The sequence below is a fragment of the Canis lupus genome, chromosome 16 (assembly GCF_011100685.1).
Source record: "Canis lupus familiaris isolate Mischka breed German Shepherd chromosome 16, alternate assembly UU_Cfam_GSD_1.0, whole genome shotgun sequence".
NCBI classification, from domain to species: Eukaryota; Metazoa; Chordata; class Mammalia; order Carnivora; family Canidae; genus Canis; species Canis lupus.
The window spans coordinates 26,147,660-26,171,452 of NC_049237.1; the positions used below are offsets into that span (position 1 = coordinate 26,147,660).

At 34.3% G+C, this 23,793-nt stretch overlaps 1 protein-coding gene and 1 pseudogene across 1 annotated transcript in view; one reads left to right on the forward strand and one right to left on the reverse strand.

The window, feature by feature from the left end:
- LOC475575 (A disintegrin and metallopeptidase domain 3-like) overlaps positions 1-23,793 on the forward strand; it is a 233,712-nt gene that overhangs the window by 77,291 nt on the left and 132,628 nt on the right. The window lies entirely within an intron of this gene.
- LOC100688422 lies at positions 14,570-16,012 on the reverse strand (annotated as a pseudogene).

The following is a 23,793-nucleotide window of genomic DNA, read 5'->3' on the forward strand; positions in this document are numbered from 1 at the left end:
AAAGTTTCATTCAGAATGCAAATTAAAATTGCATTTGGTAAACTTTTTTGAAGGTGCATGCAGTTCGGTGGTCACTTATAGGTATTGTTCTATCTTACTAATAAAGCTGAAGCAAAAGCAGAAACCATATCGTTCTTTTTGATGATCAAAAGGAGAAGAGTTCAGGAGTTAGTGTTCAGTACATTATAAGAATGCAGCTTTGTCATCCAGCTTATCAGTACTTGAAATAACTTTTTAATGATGCATTACTTTGCATTCTAGTTCTCCCACTATTCTTTCCTAATTACATCATGATTTTTTTAAAATTTTTTTTAAAATTTTTATTTATTTATGATAGTCACAGAGAGAGAGAGAGAGAAAGAGAGGCAGAGACATAGGCAGAGGGAGAAGCAGGCTCCATGCACCGGGAGCCCGACGTGGGATTCGATCCCAGGTCTCCAGGATCACGCCCTGGGCCCAAGGCAGGCGCCAAACCGCTGCGCCACCCAGGGATCCCTGTTTTTCTTTTTTTGACATGATTAGTTTTATAAGAATACAGCCTCCTTATAACAAAAATAAGGGAAATTGAAACAAAAATTGCACAGCAAAAAGAACACTTGTTTAAGCTTCTTCAAAATGAATGATTCATAAGGCTGATATTTCTGAAATCAGGCCCAAGGCAAAAGAAACAAATTTTAAAAATATCGTGTTAGGTTATCATATCTATATTGAAGCCAAAAATTCCATAAAACTTTTAAGAATTAGAGAATGCGTGGTTATTCCTACAGTTTTTCACTCTTTATAACTGAATTTTTTTCATGGGTGAGTCAAAACAGATACATGTAATGAAGTTTCAGCTAATCCTGTCTTGGAAAAGTTTCTGAAGATTTATTTTTGTAAGAAGCATTCTTGATAAAACATTTGCTTGACTCTACTTATCCAACTACTTCATTAAATCTGTCCTACTTTGGGGGTGGCTGGGTGGCTTAGTTGGTTCAGCATCTGACTCTTGACTGGCTCAGGTCATGATCTCAGGGTCATGATTTCATGGTCATGAAATTGAGTCCCACTCCAGGCCCTGTGCTCAGCCCTCTTCCTCTGCCCTACCCTTTCTCGTGCACACTTGCACATCTTTCTGTAAAATCAATCAATCAATCAATCAATCAATCAATCAATCAATCTTTAAGAAAAAAAAAAGATCCACACTACCTTTGACTGTGGAAACAATAATATTGTAGTATCCTACTTTATTCTCTACCTATTTATCTCTACCTTCACACTTACACCCTTTTTATATCTTTGAAACTACATTCTCAATTGATTCCCAGTCCTCATTTATCTTGATTTTTCTCCAGCAATAAGCACATCTCATTGAAAATCTCTTTTGATCTGGTGTCAGAAAAACATTAAAAAAAATTTTTTTTCACTTACAACCCTGAGATAGAACTGAAGACAGACACTTCACTAACTGAGCCACCCAAGGGATCCCCAAAATCTTTAAATTTTAAAATTAGAAAAAATACGGTAAGTTACTTTCAAAGGAGGTAAACACACTGGCAGTTAAATTCTCTAAGAAACTAATGAAACCTGAAGACAATGGAATAATATATTAAAAGTGCTGAGAAAAAATTCAAGTCATAAATTATATATTCACAGAAAATAATACTCAAGAATGTAAATAAAATAAAAATATTTTCAGTTAACCAAACAAAAGATTAGAATCTATTACCAGCTAGCCCACAGTCAAGGAAAAATTAAGGTTTTCTGTTTGCATGTTTGTTTTTGTTTGTTTGTTTGGTTTTTTTTGCATGTTTGTTTTTGAAGAGGAAAACTAATTTCAGAAATAACAACAAATGAAAAATAATAACCATAAGTCATTGTGGAGTTTTATCTGGATAGATTGATTGAATTAAAAATATATATCAACAGTATAAATATGAAGAGAGATAGAAATGTCATTAAATTCCTTGCATTTTCTGTAAAGAAAATAAGAACTAATTTATAAGGGTTTTGAAAATTTACATGCATGTTTTCATCGCTAAGGCTACCAACAGATAAATGATGTAACAGTGAAAATCAACAAGCCAATAGATGGGAAAAACTGATTAACAAATCTTAATACAACGGGCAACATTTTTAAAAAAGTTACAAAGGGTGTCTGGGTAACTTAGTTGGTTAAGCATCTGACTCTTGGTTTTGTCTCAGGTCATGAGATCAAGCCCCATGTTAGGCTCCATGCTTAGTACAAAGTCTGTTTTGGATTCTTTCCCTTTTTTCTCGCCCTACCCCTTTGAGCCTCTCCCACTCACTCTCTCTCTCTTTCTCTACAAATAAATGAATGAATAAATAAATAAATAAATAAATAAATATTAAGAAAGAAGAAAAAAGTTTAATTGTGGATTGAAAATCATATATATCAGTAATTACATTATATGTAAATGAATGAAACCTTCCAATTTAAAATTACAAAGATTATTAGACTGCAGTTTTGAAACATTATTTTATATGATGTTTAAAATGTAAAAATCAAAAATATAAGGATGCTTAAAGGCTAAAAATAAAATAACAAAAATATATATTATACAAACACTAATAAAAATATCTATCATAGCTATATAAATATTAGGTAGTGTATATTGAGGCAACAATATTAGAGATTGTATTAATCAGAGTTCTCCAGAGAAACATCCCATAAGGAGATATTTTAGATAAGATAGATAGATAGATGATAGATAGATAGATAGATAGATAGATAGATAGATAGATAATAGATAGAGATGGATGATAGATGATGATGATGATAGATGATACATACATACATACATACATACATACATACATACATAAACAGATTTCAAGAAATGGGCTTACATATTGCGGGGGCTAGGAAGTCTGAAATCTGGAGGGCAAGCCAGCAAACAGGAAACTCTGACAGGATCTAATATTGCAGTTCATAGGCAGAATTTCTCCTTTTGAAGAGAAACCTAGGTTTTTGCTTCTATGTCCTTACAACTGATTCGATGAGGCCAACTAAAGTTATCACACTTAATCTCTATTATTTAAAGCCAACTAATTATAGGTATTAACATCTGCAAAATATTTTACAACAACTTATATTAATGTTCAATTGAATAAGTGGGTACTATAGCTAGACCAAGTTGACATAAAACAATCACAGAGATAAAAGGGAAATACTTTATAACACAAAGTGTTTAATTTACTAGGAAGATACAACAATACTAAATTTTCTATACATTAAATAATATGATCTCAAACAATGTAAAGCAAAAACGGATGGAGATGGAATACAAAAGACAGAGAGATAAACCCATAATTACCTTGCAAATTTTTTAAATTTAAAAGCTCACTGGGGATCCTTGGGTGGCTCAGCGGTTTGGCGCCTGCCTTGGGTCCAGGGTGTGATCCTGGAGTCCTAGGATCAAGTCCCCCTGCCTGTGTCTCTGCCCCTCTCTCTCTCTCTCTCTGTCTGTGTCTCACATTAATAAATAAATAAAATCTTTAAAAAAATAGATAAAAGCTCACTAACAGAATAGTTAACCCCAAATCATTAAACATATAATCAATTTTAAAATCAGGATTAATGAACTTGAACTAATTAAGATGTATAAAATATCAAACTTATCAATTTCAAAATACATATTATTTTCAAATACATTGGAATATTTACAAAAATTGACCATATATGTATATGCAGGTCCATAATCAAGTCTCAAAAATGTAATAAGATTAAATTCTACAGAATATATTTTTAACCAAGGTAAAATAAATAACAAAAAGTTAACTGGAAAATTCCTGTATGTTTGAAAATGAAGACATATGTTTATACAATTCATAGATTAAAAAAAACATGAAAATGGAAAATAGAAACTATTTTGACTTGAATAATGGTAAAAAAAATTTCTAGGATGCAGCTAAAGGCATGTTGAGAGGGAAATGTATAATCTGCAATGCATAAATTATTTTTAAAAAGACTATGCATCCATTGCATGATTTTGGAAAAATAATTCATTAATATCAAAAAAAGTGTAAAAGAAAAAATAATTTGAAAGGAAATAAGTGAAGACATTAATAAGATAGAAAAATATTTACATATATTTGAAAAAATATGACCCCTGATAAAAATAATAAAGAAAAAATTAAGATGCAGATATCTAATGTCACAAATAAAAAAGGGAACATCACTACAATGCTACAGTTAATTCAAATGCATTAGTATTCAAGTGAGAGTATGAACCACTTTTTTGTTGTTGCAAATTTTAACTAAAAAGAAGTGCAAACTATATGGAGTAAATATGTGTTTTCTTAAATTTTTTTTGAAAAAATGCCATGTAAATCAAAAAGTCATCAATATTTTAATTATGAAATGCTTAAGTAACTTTTTTCTAAACACTTTATAAATGCTAACTCGTCATCTTTGCAATCATCCTAAAAGGTATGTATGCTATTCTCTTCTTCCTAATGAGAAATATAAGACATGCAGGATTTACGTAGTTGTGTCAAGTTCACAAAATAAGTGGAAAGACAAGATTTGAGTTTAACCAGAGTCCATACTTTTATTTTTTTTATTTATTTATGATAGTAACAGAGAGAGAGAGAGAGAGAGAGGCAGAGACACAGGCAGAGGGAGAAGCAGGCTCCATGCACCAGGAGCCCGACGTGGGATTCGATTCCGGGTCTCCAGGATCACGCCCTGGGCCAAAGGCAGGCGCCAAACCGCTGCGCCACCCAGGGATCCCGAGTCCATACTTTTAAAACCATTATGCTATGGAGCCTCTCATAAAAGATTATAAGACATTGTTTTTATTTGTTTGTTTGTTTTCTTTCATTCTTGGGTTTAACAAGTTACATGAATTTCCAGGAGATGATTTTTGTGAATTAGAATTATCATGAATTTAATTGAACATTATCCTCTGCTTTGAGCTTTAACCAAAATTCTGAGACAATAGGAAATTATCACTTAATTTTTAAAATCAATTCATAAACGCATCTGTGGAAGTATCTGAGTTCATTAATTGATTCTCATGTCAAGAGGAATGCCAGGTTGTCAACTCAACCATCTAAATATTCTACCGAATAGATCCTATAATATTTTGCATAGAGGTCAAGAGTATAAAAGAAACCAAGTATTGTGAGAAGTAAATATATAAACACTGGGCTCAGGAACATATTGTTGAGAAAATCTTTTTACTTATCACTGTATCTTTCACTATTATTATTATTATTATTATTATTTTACATTTTAAATATTTTTATCATGAAATGTTGGTAAAGACAAGAGAACATATAAAGATTACCTTTAGGGCAGCCCTGGTGGCCCAGCGGTTTGGCGCCACCTTCAGCTCGGGGTGTGATCCTGGAGGACCGGGATAAAGTCCCACATCAGGCTCCCTGCATTGAGCCTGCTTCTCTCTCTCTCCCTCTGCCTGTGTCTCTGCCTCTCTCTCTCTCTCTCTCTCTCTCTCTCTCTCTCTGTCATGAATAAATAAAATTTTTTAAAAAGATTATCTTTAAATTATAATAAATAATAAAAAAACAGACCTATAGAAATAGAACATCACCAAATACCCAAATTGGATGCTTTTTTTCACATTCCTTGCGACTCCAATTCCTATTTCAGAGAAACAGCATCTTGAATGCATGTGTGTTGATTTTTTCTATTAAACTTGTTGAGCATAGTTGACACATGTTACATTAGTCTCATTGTACAGCATAGTGATTCAACTAGTTTATATGTTATACTCCCCACAAGTATAGCTACCTACTGTCTGTTACAACATCATTGACTATATTCCTTATGATGTGTCTTTTATTTCCATGACTTATTCATTGCATAGCTGGAAGCCTGTATCTCTCCCACTCCCTTTCACCTATTTTGCCCACCCCCTACCATGCTTCCCTCTAGGAACCACCAGTTTCTTCACCATATTTTTATGTTTAATTCTGCTTTTTGTTTGTATATTCACTTTTTTAGATTCCACACATGAGTGAAATTATATAGTATCTGTCTTTCTCAAGTCTATTTCACTTAACATTATAGCCTCTAGGTCCATCTATGTTGTCATAAATGGCATGATCTCATCCTTTTTTATGGCTACATGATATTCCTTTGTGTGTGTGTGTGTGTGTGTGTGTGTGTGTACCACATCTTCCTTATCACAATACCAGATTTCAAGATAAACCATGAAGCTATAGTAATAAAAATAGTATGGCACTGGCACAAAAATAGACACCTAGATCAATGCAATAGAGTAGAGCATCCAGAAGTAAACCCACAATTATCATGACAAAGGAAGAAAGAATATACAGTAGAGAAAACACAGTCTCTTTAATAAAGGATGCTGCAGAAATAAGACAGCTATGTGTAAAAGAATGAAACTGTACCACTTTCTAACAACATACACAAAAATAAACTCAAAATGGATTAAATATGTAAATGTGAGACCTGAAACTATAAAAATCCCAAAAGAGAGCACAGGCAGTAATTTCTCTTACTGTTCCTAGTAACATTTTTCTAGATATGTCTTCTAAGGCAAGAGAAACAAAAGCAAAAATAAACTATTGAGACTACATCAAAATAAAAAGCTCTACACAGTGAGGAAAACCATCAACAAAACAAAAAGGCAATCTTCTGAATGGGAGATGATATATCTGTTAAGGTCTAAATATCCAAAATATATAGAGAAATTATACAATTGAATATCAAAAATATGATATGAACATCATATATGTTCAATATGTTTGAACATCAAATAATATGATTAATAAAATGGGCAGAGGACCTGAATAAATATGAATGCATTTTTTAATTATTACTTTCATTTTTTTTAGTTTTACAAAGTTTGCATGTAATTTTAAACCATGTGTTGTTTACTATTACTTGTTTTTGAAAATTGTGAAAATGATATTCTATTGCATGTTTCACAGTTTCTTTTTTTCAACGATCATTATCTTTGTAGCATTCATCCATATTGATATGTTTGTCATTAAATTTCACTGCCTTATTGCATTCAATTTATAAATATGTTACACTTCACTCATTTTCATGTTTCTGTACATAAGTGCTATTTCTAGATTTTTGTTTCTTTTAAATTATTTGTTTACTTGTTTTTGCTATGAAGAACAATGTTGCAAAAATCCAGTGAATCTATAAAAGTGTTGATCTAAAGCAGAATTTTTCAACCTTTGTCTCATTCACATTTGGGCTGAGTCTCTGTTGGTTTGGTGTGGAGCTGTGTCTAACAGCATCCCTGGCCTCTAAACACTTGATGCCAATAGTGCCTTCTCTGTCTAATTTTAATAGCCAAAAATATCTCCCACCATTGCCTAATGTCCCCCAAGGGCAAAACTTGCACTTGACTGAAGATGACCAAAGATATACATGTGGAAAAAAAAAAGATATACATGTGGAAGAGGTGAACTATTGAATATAAAGATGAGAATGTGCCATTTTCTACAAGATAATATTTCCAGAACATTTTCCAACCAATAGTGTGTGAAAATATCTAATCATATTTTTGTTGAGATATATTTCAACCTCATCAAATATTTGTTAGTGTTTGCAATTTTCACTTTTGCCCATCTGGCTAATGTAAAATTGTATTTCTTTGTGTGTATGTCCTTTTTAAACTCATATTTCATTTTTTGGAGCAGAATTAGGTTTAATGAAGAATTGATCAGAAACAGCAGAGTTCCCACATATCCCCTCTCCCCAATTCTATCCGATTCCATACTGTTTCCCTATTATTTATGTTGTGCATTGGTCTAGTGCCTTTGTTAAAGGTGATTAGGGTTTTGGGATGCCTGGGTGGCTCAGCAGTTGAGTGTCTGCCTTCAGCCCAGGGCATGATACTGGAGTCCTGGGATGGAGTCCCACATTGGGCTCCCTGTAGGGAGCCTGCTACTCCCTCTGCCTGTGTCTCTGCCTCTCTCTGTGTGTCACTCATGAATGAATAAATACAATATTTTTAAAAAGATGATTGGGGGGGGGGGGGTGAATGGGTGACGGACACTGAGGGGGGCACTTGACGGGATGAGCACTGGGTGTTATTTTTTAAGTTGGCAAATTGAACACCAATAAAAAATAAATTTATTTTAAAAAAATAAAAATAAAATTGAGGTGGTAAAACATAAATAAATAAATAAATAAACAAGCAAACAAATAAATAAATAAAAAGATTATTAGGGTTTATTCTTTATGTTGTTCATTCCATGGATTTCAATAAATATATAATCAAAAGTGTCCATCACTCTGTCAACCACACTTCTGTCAACCACTAATCTTTTTATTGCTTCATACTTTTGCCTTTTCCAGAATGTCAGATAATTGGAATCATATGACATGCAATCTTTTTAGAGCTTTTTTTTTTTGAACTTTGCTGGTGAGAATAACTATCTATTCAGATCGCTAGTGAGGTTAATCATCTATTCAGATGTTTAAGACAAGCTGTATTTTCTACTCTGTGAAAGAATTGTGTCTTTTGGCTAATTTTGATTGGAGATGTTTCTGGTTACTCATTGATCTGTAGTTCTTAATATTTTCTATGCTAATTCTTATGCAATAGTTTGTTGTAGATAAATACTTCTCAAATTATTTATGGTAAAGGACTAGATATCTTTTTTATTTTCAATCATATAAAGCGTTTACTTTTGAAAAATACAATACAATCTATTTTTTAGAAAAATAAAAGAAAATAGATAAAATATAAAATATCACATTTTTATTATTAGAGCGTTTTTTTGGATTTTATTTGTTTATTCATGTGAGAAAGAGAGGCAGAGACACAGCCAGAGGGAGAAGCAGGCTCCATGCAAGGAGCCCAACGCGGGACTCAATACTGGGTCTCCAGGATCACACCCTGGGCTGAAGGCGGTACTAAACTAAATTAAGTATATATAATTTAGAAAAAATATTATAAAAACTATATACATTATATATGTTCATGAATAAGCAATTAATGTATTCAGAGAACCACAATTATACTTATAACTTTTTATTATAACATAATTGCAAATAAAGTCAGGAATGAAATAGCAGTTATTTACATTAAAAATTTGTAAGCACACTTGAACACTATTTTTTCAATACTTAATTTCATATGGAAACAAAACTTAATAGGTATATCGTTCATATACAGGAAAGTACATAAATTTTAAATTAAAGTTTTGTGTTGTAAATGGAAGAGTGACTCCCCCTTGTGGGTTACTTAAAAGCCATTCCAATGCAGCTGTGAGATTACACTCTGAAAGGCATATAAAAGTAAAAGATTTAATTTTAATTACTCACAGATTCTAAAAAAAGAGGGCAAATAGGTCCAGATGGACACAGTCACCAAAAGCCCGAAGTTTGATCACAGTATTCAAGGAAGAACCAGATGGGCAATGGGCAAATGCCTTTACTATCATGAGTGATGTAGTTTGTAGTACCTTGGAAGCATTCACATTGGATAATTATTTTTAAAAGATTTTATTTATTTATTTATTTATTTATTTATTTATTTATTTATCTATTTATTTGAGGCACAGATAGAGGGGCAGAGATATAGGCAGAAGGAGAAGCAGACTCCCCACAGGGAACCCAATGGGGGACTTGATACCAGGACCCTGGAATCACACCCTGACCCAAAGGCAGACAACCACTGAGTCACCCAGGTGCCCAACACATTGGATAATTTGAATGTAACTGGATCAATGTGGAAAAAAGGAAAAGGAAAAAATAGACAAGGCATCATGAGATTTATTACTTCAACACACATATTGAAGATGGATACCCCAAAATGGGAAATAGCTAGATATAAATTCAGAACAAACAGGGCAAAAACAAAAACAAAAACAAACAAACAAAAAACAGGGCAGATGCTGGTATTCAAGGAGCCTTTGACAGAATGAATAACAAGTTTACATTATAAGATTAATAAGATTTACTATCTCATAAATTAAGATAGAGAACATTTACATAATTTAGAATGTTCCCTTTGCCTCTTTTCAATCCCTTCTCACACAGTCAGCTACTATTTTAATTTTTATCACTGTAGATTTGTTGTGTCTTGTCTTAAAGTTGATACAAATGGAATCATAAAATATGTATACTTAGGGATATGGCTTCTTTCACACAGCATAATATTTTGGGGTTCATCCATGTTGCATTATTAACAATTTGTTCTTCTTATTGCTCAATAATTTTCGTTATATAAATACACCAAATTTGTTCTTTAACCATTCTCCTTAATCATTAGTAAGAATTTAATTTATTTCCATCTTTTGACAAGTATGAGTAAAGCTTCAATAAACATTTTTCCATGTCCATGAATTTAATTTATTTCCATCTTTTGACAAGTATGAGTAAAGCTTCAATAAACATTTTTCCATATCTTCGTGTGGACATGTGAACTAATTTTTCTTAGATACTTGGCTAAGAGGGGAATTGTTATGTAATATCTTACGGAAACTGTTACATAATTTTCCAAGGTGGTTTTCTATTTTACATTTTCATCAACATTCTGAAATATGTCTCACATTTAGATCTTTCATCTATTTTGAGTTTATCTTTGTGTATGGTGTAAGAATGTCTAGATTCATTCTTCTGCACATGGCTGTCCAATTTTCCCAGCACCATTTATTGAAGAGACTGTCCTTTTTCCAGTGGATAGTTTTTCCTGCTTTGTCGAATATTAGTTGACCATAGAGTTGAGGGCCCATTTCTGGGTTCTCTATTCTGTTCCATTGATCTATGTGTCTGTTTTTGTGCCAGTACCACACTGTCTTGATGATCGCAGCTTTGTAGTACAATCTGAAATCTGGCATTGTGATGCCCCCGGCTCTGGTTTTCTTTTCTAATATTCCCCTGGCTATTCAGGGTCTTTTCAAGAGTTAAAAATAAAACTGCCCTTCAACCCAGCAATTGCACTACTTGGGATTTACCCCAAAGATACAAATTCAGTGAAATGCTGGAACACCTGCACCCCAATGTTTATAGCAGCAATGTCCACAATAGCCAAACTGTGGAAGAAGCCTCGGTGTCCATCAAAAGATGAATGGATAAATGAGGTATATGTACACAATGCAACATTACTCAGCCACTAGAAACAACACATACTCACCGTTTGCTTCAATGTGGATGGAACTGGAGGGTATTATGCTGAGTGAAGTAAGTCAATCAGAGAAGGACAAACATTATATGGTCTCATTCTTTGGGGAATATAAAAAATAGTGAAAGGGAATAAAGGGGAAAGGAGATAAAATGAGTGAGAAATATCACTGAGGTTGACAGAACATGAGACACACCTAACTCTGGGAAATGAACAAGGAGTGGTGGAAAGGGAGGTGGGCAGGGGATTGGGTGACTGGGTGGGTGACAGGCACTGAGAGGGGCACTTGACAGGATAAGCACTGGGTGTTACGCTATATATTGGCAAATTGGACTCTAATAAAAAAATTTTTAAAAATTCTGAAATATGTAGTTGCCCCACATTCTTGCCATTTTCCTTGCTATTTTAGTAGCTGTGATATCACAATGTGGATTCAATTTGCATTTTCTTTAGGATAATAATTGCTATTCAGATAACTTTCCTGATGTGCTGATTATTCAAGACTTGGTAAAATTTTTTTAAATGTGATTTGATTTTTTTCTTTAATATTTTATTAATTTATGAGAGAGAGAAAGAGAGAGAGAGAGAGAGAGAGAGAGGCAGAAACACAGGCAGAGGGAGAAGCAGGCTACATGCAGGGAACCCAAAGTGGGACTCGATCCCAGGTCTCAAGGATCACACCCTGGGCTGAAGGCAGCACTAAACCACTGAGCCACCCAGGCTGTCCTGATTTAATTTTTATTATTGACTTGTAGGAGTTTTGGATTCATTCTGGATACAAATACCATTTCAGGTACATGTATCCAATCTTTGGCTTGGTTTTTTTTTTTTTTTTTTTTTTTTTTACTTTCTTCATGGTTTATTTGATGAATGATTTTTAACTTTAAAAATCAATATATCAGCTTTTTTTTTCATGTTTGGGAAATTTCAGTGTTATATCTAAGAAAACTGCCTACACAGAGTTCATGAAGAGTAGTTTGTTTTCTGCTAGAAAATTTTATAGTGTTTGTATTTTGTTTTATGATCTGCCTTCAATTAATTTTTATATTATTGAATAAAAATCTTTTCTTTCTTTTTAATTTTTTTGGTATATGAATATTCAGTTGTTCCAACATCATTTGTTGAAATGGCTTTTTTTAAATGGATTTTTTGGTTATTCCAAATCCTGTGCATTTTTATTTTTCAAAAGTAGAATCAAAGGCCTACTTGGTTATTGATTATCATTGCATTGAATCTTTAGATCAATTAGAAAGGAATTTATAACTTACACTGAGTCTCATAATTTATGAATATAAATATATCTCCATCAATTTAGTTATTTATTCAAGTTGTCTAAAAAACTTTTTTTTCATCTTCACATCACATTTTATTTATTTATTTTAATTTTTTTTATAATAAATTTATTTTTTTATTGGTGTTCAATTAGCCAACATACAGAATAACACCCAGTGCTCATCCTGTCAAGTGCCCCCCTCAGTGCCCATCACCCATTCACCCCCACCCCCCGCCCTCCTCCCCTTCCACCACCCCTAGTTCGTTTCCCAGAGTTAGGAGTCTTTATGTTCTGTCTCCCTTTCTGATATTTCTTACCCATTTCTTCTCCCTTCCCTTCTATTCCCTTAGAATTTACTGTGGAAGTCTTGAATAATCTTTTTAAAAATTTTATTCAAATTCAATTAATTAAAATATATTATTGGTTTCAGAGGTAGAAGTCACTGAGTCACCAGCCTTATATAGTACCCAGTGCTCATTATATCACGTGCCCCCTCCTTAGGTCCATCATCCATTTACCCCCTCCCCTCCAGTAACCCTCAGTTTGTTTCCTATGATTAGGAGTCTCTTATGGTTTGTTTCCCTCTCTGATTTTGTCTTGTTTTATTTTTTCCTCTCTTCCCTATGATCCTCTGTTTTGTTTCTTAAATTCCATATATGAGTGAGATCGTATTATAATTGTCTTTCTTTGATTGACTTATTTTGCTTAACATAATATCCTCTAGTTCCATCCACATCATTGCAAATACAAGATTTAATTTTTATGTTGACTGAGTAATATTCCATTGTGTATATATACCACATCTTCTTTATTAATTCATCTGTCAATGGGCATCTGGGCTCTTTCCATAGTTTGGCTATTATGGGCATTGATGCTATAAATATTGGGTTGCAGGTGTCCCTTTGGATCACTACATTTATGGATATGGGGTAAATGCCCAGTAGTGCAATTGCTGGGTCATAGGGTAGCTCTATTTTCAAATTTTTAAGGAATAGCCATACTGTACCAACTTGCATTCCCACCAACAGTAGGAGGGTTCCCCTTTCTCCACATCTTCGCCAGCATCTGTCCTTTCCTGACTTGTTAATTTTAGCCATCTTCACTGACGTGAGGTGGTATCTTATTGTGTTTTTGATTTGTAATTCCCTGGTACTGAATGATGTGGAACGTTTTTTCTTGTGTCTGTTGGCAATTTGAATGACGTCTTTGGAGAAATGTCTGTTCGTATCTTCTGCCCATTTCTTGACTGGATTATTTATTCCTTGGGTTTTGAGTTTGATGAGTTCTTTATAGATTTTGGATACCATCCTTTTATCTGATATGTCATTTGCAAAAATCTTCTCACATTCTGTTGGCTGTCTTTTTTTCTTTACTGTGCAAAAGCTTATTATCTTGATGAAATCTCAATAGTTCATTTTTGCCCTTGCTTCCCTTGCTTTTACTGATGTATCTAATAAGAAGTTGTTGTGCAAGATCATAAAGGTTGCTGTCTATGTTTGCCTCTAGAATTTTGATGGATTCCTATCTCACATTTAGATCTTTCATTCATTTTTAGTCTATTTTTGTATATGGTGTGGAAATGATCTGGTTTCTTTTTTCTACATGTGGCTGTCCAATTTTCCCAATACCCTTGTTGAAAAGGACAATAATGTCCTTTAAAATCATTTTCTTGTATGTAAGTATGACTGATTTCTACATGCTATTCCTTGACCTTTTCAAATTCACTTAATTGTTCCAATAAGCACTTTGCATACTCTTTTAGATATTCTGCATATACAATTATGTCATAGGCAAAGAAATATTATTTAATTCTCTGGTTTGATTCACCTGTCTAATTTAGTACATTACTTAATTCCTCTATGACAGCAATGTATAGAATAGATGGAGCCCATGTCCTTGCTTTGTTTTAGAGCTAGGGAAAAGCAATCAATATTTGAATATCAGAATATATATGTGTATGTATACACATATACACACACATATATACACACACACATATATAATATTATTTACTTATTGAAGTTTTTTCTATCATGAGTGGAATGAATTTTTTTATTGGTTTTGAGCCTTTATGAACATATTTTGAAATTCATGGAATAGGCTACATTGCTTTCTACTTAATACTTTATTATTTTTTTTAAACAAGAAGTTTAGTTTTATTTTCTCTGTGCATTTGCAAAACACTTAGGACCAACATAGAAACAATAATAAAACCTCCTGTGAAAATTACACTGAAAAAAAAAAAAAAGAAAGACCTGAGAGGGATTAGTGCCTTAGCTCTAGGGAGCTACAGCAAATCTGATTGGTCCAAGGAATTGAAAAGATATTAGGAAGATAGAACAGGAGGTGAGAGAATTAGAAATTATTGAGGAAGAGGGCCTTGGAGTGGGCCACGAGGGGGAACTGGAGGCCGGGGGGTGGGTCTGGGTGGAGATAGGGGCCCCCGCTGGTAGCCGTAGGGTGGGGGTCGTGGAGGCCCAGTGTATCAATGAGGAGGCATTAGTGGAGGAGGTCCACGCATCCCATGTGGAGGCATGGGACCTGGGTGACCCATGGGAGATCCAAACGGAGGCCCTCGAGGGGGCAAGCCCATTGGAGGAGGTCCAGGATGAGTCATTCCAGGTGGTGGTCGGGGTGGTGGCTGCTCCCCAGAGCCTGGGGGCCCAGCATGTGGGTGTCCTAGGCCATGAAGGCCATGGTGGGCCAGCTGCATCTGAGACATCCCTGGATGGGGCATCCCACTCGGTGGGAATGGGTGAGGATGCAAGTGTCCATGTCCAGGATGTCCAGCCCCTGGGGTTCCTGCTGATGGTGGACCGTGTCCTCCAGCACGGGGTGGCATAGGTGGCGGAGGCATGGCTGGGGGTATCCCAGGTGGAAGGGCTCCAGGAGGCAGCACTGGGGGTGGGAAGGACCCAGGAGGAGGCATGCCTGGTGGAGGGAGCCCAGACCCCAACGATGATACTACAGGATTGGGGGCTGAAGGCGGAGGGGGTTTGCAGATGCAAACAGCTGATGAGGGCGGTCAGCCTGGGAGAGTGGGCTCTGGGCTGCTAGAAGTTCAGCTGCTGAGCCGTGGCGCTCCCCCTTCGAGTCCTCCTTGAAGGCATAGGACACAGTGATGGGGCGATTACAGAGATACTGCCAGTTCATGGCCTCAATAGCTGCATCCGAAGCATCAAATGAAGCAAAATTAATAAAGGCATAACCTTTGGAGTTGCCTGTATCAGGGTCCCGCATAATCTTAGGGGTTTGTAAGATGAACCCGAAGGCGCTGAAAGTATCATAAAGCAGCTTCTCATCAGTCTCTGGGTCCATTGCCAATGAAGATGTTGGCCCCCACGTCCAGGTTCTTGTGAGCCGATGCCTTGTTCACTCGTATTGGCTTCCCATGGAGTTTGATCATGTTAATGATCTTTTTTTTTTTCTTTTTTTGTTAATGATCTTAATGGCATAGTCAGCATCTTCCTAACTCAGGAATTCCACAAAGCCGTAGCCTTGGTGCTGACCTGCGATTCTATCCTTTGGCATGTGGGTGTTGACTACTGGCCCTGCCTGGAGAAAAAGCTCCCACACCAGGGGTTCGCTAACCTTCTCATCCAGTCCAGTAGACAGTGGCATCCTGGTTCTGCTCTGAGATCGGCCCCGCCACCATGGCGAAAGAGCTCCCGCCGTCTCCAGGCAGTGATCCCCTACTTAATACTTTATTAAGAATACAATATTCTTGAATGTTATAGCTATCTTTCATTCCTAGGCTAAATCTGTCTTGTTCATAATATGCATTTTTAATTTTTTCCTCTTTCTTTCTTTATTAAATTTTTATTCCAGTATAGTTAGCATACAGTGTTATATTAGTTCAGGTGCACAATATAGTGATTTGGCATATCCATATATTACTCAGTGCTCATTAAGATAAGTGTATTCTCATAATATATTATTCTTATTATATATTACTAGATTTCATTTGCTAATATTTTGTTAATTATTTAAAATTTTATGTTCTGGAGTTTTCTTTCTTTTTTTTTTTCTAGTTTTCTTTCTTTTCTTTTTAAGATTTTATTTACTTATTCATGAGAGACAGAGAGAAAGAGAGAAGCAGAGACATAGGCAGAGGGAGAAGCAGGCTCCATGAAGGAAGCCCAATGTGGGACTTGACCCCAGGACTCCAAGATCATCTCCTGAGCCAAAGGCAGATGCCCAACCACTGAGCCACCCAGGTGTCCCTCTTTTGTTTTTGTTTTTTTTTTCTTGTAGTGTCACTGCCAGATTTTGATACCAAGATTACATAGGTTTTAAAAAATAAGCATAGAAGTATTTCTTTTTCTTATATTCTCTGAAGGAGTTTGGGTAAGATTGATACTCTTTTGCTTTAATTTTTTCATAGAATATACTAATAAGACAGAGTGGGCCAAAGGGTTTATTTTATGGAGAAATTTCAAATTACGGTTTTAATTTATTTAACAAATATGTTGTTATTTTCCATACGTTATTAGGTCAGTTTTGGAAAGTTCTGTTTTTCTCAAAGTTGCTGTACATGTATCAGCAAGAGGCAGAAAAGGGAAACCTGGGCCCTTCTTGCCCTCACAAATATGTTGATTCAACAACATGGATCAATTTCTTTTGTTAGAAATCCAGAAACCTGTTGAAAGGTTCTGAGATGGTGGAGGGCTGGGGGAGCCAAAATGAAGACAATAAATTATTTGTGGCACCTTCATCATAATCTCTTCCCCCTACTCACTACCACACAATTAGGCAAAAGTTAGAATTCCCAGCCTATCCCTGAGAAGGGAAGGAGAGGACTGAACCATATGTCCAAATTTCAGACGACTTAGGAGGGTGCCTTAGGGAATGGTTATTGTATTGACTGAGTATGAACACTGATAGAAAGAGCCCCAAGGTGGGGAACACTGAGAACATAGTCAGCAGTTTGCACTAGCCAAAGCACTTCCCCTAGCTCAGCACAGAGAAAGTGAGAACACCCAAATCTTCCTTCTCTCTGGGAAAGGGAAGAGTCAAAGTTTGTAAAAGGGAAAGAGAAAAATAAAACATGTATCTAACATTCAGACTTTTCAGGGAGGTCCCCAAGGGAATGGTTTCGGTCTTGCCTGTCTCTGAGTACTGACAAGATGTAATATACTCTAGATGCCTGGGGACCACTGAAAACACAACAAAAAGAACTAGCAGTGTGCTGCTTCTCCAGAGGAACCACAAGATAACAGACACCAGAGGGAGCAAGATATCACATAGTCCTGAAAAAAAAAAAATCAGTAAATTATGAATTTACATGGAGAAGTTTAGAGAAAAGATAGATCCACTTAAAGTTTTAAGAAGTCTACCAGAATCTCCAGCTAAGCTAGTTGGTGAAATCTTCCTATATATGATTCCAGTCCATAGAAACTGAGAAAAGGGACTGTTTTTTTCACATATGCAGATATCAACATTGTTGGGGATATTTAAAACAAACAAACGAACAAGGGAACAAGGCTCAAATAAAGAAACAAAATAAGTTTCTAGAAACCAACACCAAAGAAAAAGGGGTATCATTACCTAACAAATAACTCAAAATTATAATCATAAAGATAATCAGAGTTCTGAAAAACAATTTGTGAGTAAGAAATTTTCAAATAGAAATAGAAAAAATACAGAAACTTTGGAGCTGAAAAATAAAATAACCAAACTGAATAATTGACTAGAAAGGTGTAAAATAGACTATCAACTAGAAGAGAGAGTCAGCAAACTCAAAGACAGGAAGGACATTTGGAATTATCCTCTTAGAGAAGCAAAAACAAAAAATAATGAAAAAGAATGAGGAAAACCTAAAGAATTTATGAGACTTTATGAAATAGATCAATATATGCCTTATGGAAGTCCCAAAAGGGGGCACCTGGGTGTCTCAGTGGTTGAGCATCTGCCTTTGGCTCAGGTATTGATCCTGGGGCCCTGGGATCAAGTCCCACATCAGGCACCCTGAAGGGAGCCTGCTTCTCCCTCTGCCTGTGTCCCTGCCTCTCTCTCTCTGTCCCTCATGAATAAAGTCTTTAAAATAAAAAAAAAAAAAGAGAGTCCCGAAAGGAAAGTTGAGAGAGAAAGGGGAAGACTGAGAAAAATAAAGGCCAATGTCTTTTCTTAATTAAGATGATCATGTGATGTTCTCTTTCATTTGTTAATGTGTTATATCATATCAATTAATTTGCATACTTTGAAATATATTTGCATCTAAGAAATAAATCCCATTTGGACATGGTGTATAATCCTTTTAATGTACTAATGAAGTCAACCTGCCACCGTGATATTAAGAATTTTCATATCTATATTGATCAAGGATATTTGCCTGTAGCTTTCTTTTCTTGTGTTGTCTTTCTCTGGCTTTGGTATCAGGGTGATACCTGTGTTATAAAATGAGTTTGGAACTGCTTTCTTCTATTTTTTGTAATAGCAATAAGAGTTTGTATTAATTCTCTTTTAAATGTTTGGAAGAGTCTACCCAAGAAACCATCTGTTCCTGGGCTTTTCATTGTTAGGAGGCTTTTGATTATTGATTCAATCTCCTTATTTGTTATTAGTCTGTTCAGGTGTTCTATTTCTTCTTGATTCAGTTTAGCTTTTGACAAAGTTCAATATCTATTCATGATTAGAACTTTCAACAAACTAGATATAGAAAGAGTTTTCCATAACACAATAAAGGCCATATATGAAAATCCCACAGATAATATAATCAGTGGGGAAAAACTAAAAGCTTTAACTCTAAGATATAGGACAAGGCAAGAGTACCCACTATCAGTACTTCTATTCAATATAGTATAGGAAGACCTAGCAAGAGCAACAAGGAAGAAAAGGAAGAAAAAAAAGAAAGAGAAAGAAAGAAAGAAAGAAAGAAAGAAAGAAAGAAAGAAAGAAGAAAGAAAGAAAGAAAGAAAGAAAGAAAGAAAGAAAGAAAGAAAGAAAGAAGAAAGAAAAGAAAGAAGAAAGTCATACAAATTGAGTAAAATTCACTCTGCAGATGAGATGATCACATATGTGGAAAACCTTGAAAAGTCAAGAAAAATTATTAGAACTAATAAAACTCAGTAGTATGTTATACTAAATAAACTCAGCAAATTTGTAGCATCAGAAACTAGTTGCATATCTGTATACAATGAACTATCTGAAAAGGAAAAGAAGAAAACCATACCATTTAAAATACTGACAAAAATATTTAAAGTTAAGAATAAATTACCAAAGAAGAAGAAAAAAACCTTATACACTGAAAATTACAAAACATTAATGAAGGAAATTACAAAAGATACAAATAGAAATACACCTCATGTTTTTGGGTTGGAAGAATTAATATTGTTAAAATGTTCATACTATTCAAAGAAGTCTACAGAGTCAATGTAATCCCTATCAAATCAATGATATTCTTCACAGAAATAGAAAAGACAACCATAAGATTCATATGGAACTGCAAAAGAGTCAAATAGCTAAAGCAAATCCTGAGAAAGAAGAACAAGGCTGGAGGCACAATATTTCCTGATTTCAAATTATATTACAAAGGTATAGTAATCAAAACAGTATGAAACTGGCATAAAAAAGACATATTTCCTAATGGAATAGAATAGAATGCATGGTCAGCTTACCAAAGAGAGTGCTAAGGGACACCTGAGTGGCTCAGTGGTTGAGCATCTGCCTTTGGCTCAGGGTGTGATCCCGGCATCTGGAATCGAGTTCTGCATTGGGCTCCTTGCAGGAAGCCTTCTACTCCCTCTGCCTGCTCTGCCTGCGTCTCGCCCCGTGTGTGTGTGTGTGTGTGTGTGTGTGTGTGTGTCTCATGAATAAATAAATAAATTCTTTTTTTTAAAAGAGTGCTAAGAACAAAATATAGGGAAAAGATAATTTCTTCAATAAATGGTTGGGGAATCTGAATATCCACACACAGAGAAAGAAATTGGACTATTAGTGCCCATTATATCCAAATATCAATTCAAATTAGATTAAACACTTAAACATCAGCCCGAAACTATAAAAAGCTAGAAGAAAACATAAGCAAACTTCTTGACATTGGTCCTCACAATGATTTTTTTTTGGATATGACATAAAACACACAGGCCACAAAAGCAAACATACATAAATGGGATTATACCAAACTAAAAACTTTTGCACAACAACAACAACAAAATATCCACAGAGTGAAAGGATAACCTACTGAATACGAGAATATACTTTTAGGTCATATATCTGTATAAAGGGTTAATATCAAAACTCAGTAAGGAACTCAAACAACTTGATAGCTAAAAGACAACAAAATAAATGGAACAAGAGCCTGAACAGACATTTCTCTAAAGATGATACACAAACGGACAAGTGTATGAAAAGATAGATGTTGCTATTAATCAGGGAAAGGCAAATCAAAACCACAATGAAATATCACCTCACACCTCTTAAAATAGCAATTATAAGAAAGACATAAGATAACAAACATTGGCAAGAATGGAGAAAGGATAAACTTTGCTCACTGTTGGTGAGAATGCAATTTGACACAGCCATTATAGAAAACAATATGACGATTCCTCAAAAACTTACAAATAGAATTACTAAATGATGATCCAGAGTCCCAATTCTCAGCATATATCCAAAGGAAATTAAATCAGTATCTTGAAGAAATATAGCACTCCTATGTTCACTGCAGTATTTTTAAAAAGATTTTATTTATTTATTCATGAGAGACACAGAGAGAGAGAGAGGCAGAGACATAGGTAGAAGGAAAAGCAGGCTCAGTGCGGGGAGCTTGATGCAGGATTCAATCCCAGGACCCCAGGATCATGACCCAAGCCAAAGGCAGATGCGCTCAACCACTGAGCCACCCAGGTGTCCCTCACTGCAGCATTTTTATAATAGCTAAGTCATGAAAATAATCTTAAATGTCCATTGAATGGATAAAGAAAATGTGAAAATATAATTCAGTCATAAGAAAGATGGAAATCCTGCCATTTGTGATGACATCAATAAACTTTGAGGAAATTATGCTAAGTGAAATAAGTTAGGCATAGAAAGAGAAATGCTGCATGATCTCACTTATAATGCAGAATCTAGATAAGTCAAATTCATAAAAACGGAGAGCAGAATGGTGTTTCCAGGGGCATAGGGATGTAGGAAATGGATAGATGTCAGTCAAAGGGTATAAAGTTTCAGTTATACAGAATAAATAAGTTTTTGGAGAACTAACCTACAAGATGGTGACTGTAGTGTAGTTAATAATAGACTCCTGTATATGTGAATTTTGCAAAGATAATTGATTTTATTTTCTTACCACACACACAAAAATTGTTATTATGTGAGGTGATGAATGTGTTAATTAGCTAAATTGGGATAATCATTTCACAAGGGATATGATTATGAAAAGATCACGTTATACACTTTAAATATATAATTTATAAATTTATAAATATAAATATATAATTTATAAATTTATAAATATAAATATATAATATATATAATATATAATAATATATAATATAATAATAATAAAATAATAATAATATAATATATATTTAATATATATATTATATATATTAAATAAATATATAATTTATATATTTATAAATATATAATTTTTACTTGTCAAATATACCTTAGTGAATCTGAAAATTTTTTAATAAAGAAATGTAAAACAGGCAAAAATTTTCCAAATCTGGGGAATAGACATGTGGTTCAAGAAGCCCAAAAGGCTTAAACTTGGATAAATCAAAAGTGTTTCACACCAAAACACATTATAATCAAATTATCAAAACTTAAAAACAAACGAATCATTTTGAAAGCAGGAAAGGTGATTTTTAACATAAATAAACTCGTATAAAACAATGAGTAGGTTTTTCAGTAAAAAACTTGCCAATGAAAAGGAAGTGATATATATAAAGTGCTGAAAGAAAAAAGATAACCTGCCAATAAAGAATACAATATTGGAAAAAAACTGTTCTTTATATTTGAAAGAGAACTGGACCTTCCCAGATAAAAGCTCAGGGTTCATCACTACTGGACCTGTTTTACAAAAATGTTAAAGGAAGTCCTTCAAATTGAAATAAAAGAATACTAAAAAGAACACTAAAGTATATGAAAGTGTTAAGCTTTCTGGTAAATTAAGTATATAGACAAATACAGAATATTGTACTATAGTAACAGCAGTGCATAAATCACTTTCAATTCTGGTATATAAATTACAGAGATCAAAAATAATGTGATTATAAATGTATGTTAATGGATTTACAATGTAAAAGATACAATACGTTACATCTATAACAAAGTATGTGGCGGGAAGAAATAAAAGTGTAGAAATTTTGTATGTGATTGAAGTCAAGATCTTAAAATACATCATTATATCTATATTTTATATAAACTCAATGGCTACCACAAAGTTAATACCTATAGAAGATACATGGAGGAAAATATGATAGGAATAAAACAAATCACTACAAAGCAAATCAATAAAACACAAAAGAAGACAGTAATTAAGGAAAGGAGGGACAGATGGGCTAGAAGACAGACAAAAGACAATGAAGAAAATGACAATAGGAAGTTTCTATCAATAATTACTTCAAATATAAATGGATAAAAACTCCAAGTCAAAGGACATAGATAAACCGAATGGAATTTTTTTAAAAAAAGGATAAGATACAGCTAAATGCTGAGTGCAAGTGACTCATTGTGGATTTATTTATTTATTTATTTATTTATTTATTTATTTATTTATTTATGTATTTATGTATTTATTTTTAAAGATTTTATTTATTTATTCATGAGAGACACACACAGAGAGAGGCAGAGACACAGGCAGAGGGAGAAGCAGGCTCCATGCAAGGAGCTCGACGTGGGACTCCATCCCGGGTCTCCAGGATCACGCCCTGGGCTGCCCTCATGGGATTTTGCCTTGTGGATTTAAAAGCAAACCTAGGCTAAAAGTTAAAAAAGAATGGAAAAAAATTAAATGAAAATGGTAGCCAAAATAGAATAAAGATGACCATACTTAGACAAATTAGACTTTTTATAAAAAAGATTTTATTTATTTATTTATGAGAGACACACAGAGAGGAGAGAGAAACATAGGCAGAGGGAGAAGCAGGCTCCATGCAGGAAGCCTGATGTGGGACTCGATCCTGGGACTCCAGGATCATGCCCTGAGCAGACACTCAACTGCTGAGCCACCCAGGCGCCCCATATCAGACAAATTAGACTTTAAGTCAAAAACTGCCACAAGAGATAAAGAAATACATTATATTATGATAAAATTATCAATTTACTTGGAAGATATAAAAATTATAAATATATAAACAGCCAACATAAATATATCTAAATATACGAAACAAATATTGACAAAACTAAAGAGAGAAGAGCAAGAATAAACATAACTTCCAGACAGTTGATTAATAAAGAAACCAAGGACCTGACCATTATAAACCAAATGAA